Source organism: Penaeus japonicus, unplaced genomic scaffold (genome assembly GCF_977035675.1).
Source record: "Penaeus japonicus unplaced genomic scaffold, GWHDUDI00000001_assembly GWHDUDI00000029, whole genome shotgun sequence".
Taxonomy (NCBI): Eukaryota; Metazoa; Arthropoda; class Malacostraca; order Decapoda; family Penaeidae; genus Penaeus; species Penaeus japonicus.
In genome coordinates this window covers 6348338-6350837 of record NW_028234431.1, presented here as the reverse complement: position 1 = coordinate 6350837, position 2500 = coordinate 6348338, and the positions used below count along the sequence as shown (strand labels likewise).

Below are 2500 nucleotides of genomic sequence, written 5' to 3'. Positions count from 1 at the left end.
GCAACAACAAAACATTGATGATGAGGAAAACAGCAACAACAAAACATTGATGATGAGGAAAACAGCAACAACAAAACATTGATGATGAGGAAAACAGCAACAACAAAACATTGATGTTGACAAAAACAGCAACAACAAAACATTGATGATGAGGAAAACAACAATAACAAAACATTGATGATGAGGAAAACAGCAACAACAAAACATTGATGTTGACAAAAACAGCAACAACAAAACATTGATGATGAGGAAAACAGCAACAACAAAACATTGATGATGAGGAAAACAGCAACAACAAAACATTGATGATGAGGAAAACAACAATAACAAAACATTGATGTTGACAAAAAACAGCAACAACAAAACATTGATGTTGACAAAAACAGCAACAACAAAACATTGATGATGAGGAAAACAGCAACAACAAAACATTGATGATGAGGAAAACAGCAACAACAAAACATTGATGATGAGGAAAACAGCAACAACAAAACATTGATGATGAGGAAAACAGCAACAACAAAACATTGATGATGAGGAAAACAGCAACAACAAAACATTGATGATGAGGAAAACAGCAACACTGTCAGCAAACGACAGCAACAGCAACGACCGTTTTTACAGCTATCACTGTTATCACTGTCATGGAAGATGATGCATTAAGATAATAGTTAATACGCTAAGACGTTAGGGGTATGGGGTGGGGTGGGTTGGGATGGGGTTGGGGGGTAAGACAGGAAATACTTTTTTCTGCTTTATTTACTCTTTGTTTTCTTTGTATATCTTGTTATTTTTGTTTTGTGTGTTGTTTCTGTATGTCGAGTTAGATTGTATTGCGTGTGTGTGTGCAGAGAGAGAGAGAGAGAGAGAGAGAGAGAGAGAGAGAGAGAGAGAGAGAGAGAGAGAGAGAGAGAGAGAGAGAGAGAGAGAGAGAGAGAGAGAGAGAGAGAGAGAGAGGAAGAAAAAAGAAGAAATAAAAGAGGAGAGAAGAGTAGAGTAGAGTAGAGTAGAGTAGAGTAGAGTAGAGAAGAGAAGAGAAGAGAACAGAACAGAGAGAACAGAGGCAGGCAAGCAAGCAAGAAAGCAAACAAGCAAGAAAGAAAGCAAATAAGCAAACAAACGAACAGGCAAGAATTCAGGCAGGCAGACAAACAAACAAACAAACAAACAAACAAACAAACAGACAGACAGACAGACAGACAGACAGACAGACAGACAGACAAACAGACAGAAAGGTATCAAAAAAATGTATATGGGCCTCACACATAGGTGTATTTGCAGAGCTGTACATATTGATTCCCACAGACACGTGTCTATATGCCTACACGTGCATAGGTGTAATCGTTAACATTTTTGTAAAACGTGCATGTGTTTACGATCTGAACACCCCCCCTCCCCCCTCGAGCCCACCAAGTCCTACCAACTCATACCCCTACCCCTTTCCCCACCCACTTCCCCCACCCCCATCCTCACCCCCACCCCCACCCCCACCCCCACCCCATCTTGCGGAAGCCATGCACGACTCTCGTAACAATCGCATTAGTGTATTCGCTCCCTTGCTGAGGCGATCCCGCAGCATCCTGCACATTTTCTCCCTCATTAGGTCGACTTGGAAGGAGATCCAGGAAGCAGAGATACCCTCCCCCCTCCCCCCTCCCCCCTCCCCCTCCTTCCTTCCCTCAGGCCTTGCGGTATACAAATGCTTTTTGATGTACTCGGATCAGATGCCACTCACTTCACTCCTCTTCCCCTTCCCCCCTTCTCCCCTTTTCTCCCCTCTCTTCCTCCTCCTCCTCCTCTTCCTCTTCCATCTCCTCTCTCCTCCTCCTCCTCCATCTCCTTCTTCTTCCTCCTCCCCCTCCTCCTTCTCCCTTCTTCCTTCTTCCCCTCCCCCACTCCCTCCTCTCTCCTCTCCCTCCTCCCCCCTCTCCCCCCCTCCCCTAGGCCCTACCTCCTCCCATCCTGTTTGATTTAATCCTCAATAACCTAGGCGGAACAGCATGCGAGTCGTAGTGTGAACCTCCTTCCTGGTTTTCGCTACTTCGGGCACAATGGGAGCTCTTCTCTATACCTGCTTCGCCGGCGCCACTCCTCATGACCCCACTCCCCCACCCCCACCCCCTCCCCCTCTTGCCCGAGGCCTTCTTTTCTTTCTCATCTCTCTTTCTCTTTCCTTCCTCCTGCTTTTTTTTATTTTTGTCTCGTTCTATTCTTCTTCACCTACTCGTTCTTCTTCTTTTTCTCATTATCCTGCTCTTTCTATTTTTTTTGTTCTTTTTTTCCTCTTCCGTTTCCTCCTTCTCCTCCTCCTCCTCCTCCTCCTCCTCCTCCTCCTCCTCCTCCTCCTCCTCCTCCTCCTCCTCCTCCTCCTCCTCCTCCTCCTCCTCTTCATTTCTGTACTCTGTTTACTTGTTTCCTGTTCTTATTTAGAGAGAGAGAGAGAGAGAGAGAGAGAGAGAGAGAGAGAGAGAGAGAGAGAGAGAGAGAGAGAGAGAGAGAG

The 2500-nt window shown here is 45.5% G+C and overlaps 1 protein-coding gene across 11 annotated transcripts in view; it reads left to right on the top strand.

Moving 5' to 3' along the window:
• Positions 1-2500, top strand: part of LOC122246973 (hormone receptor 4) — a 279086-nt gene that overhangs the window by 240473 nt on the left and 36113 nt on the right. The gene's annotated exons all lie outside the window — the stretch shown is intronic.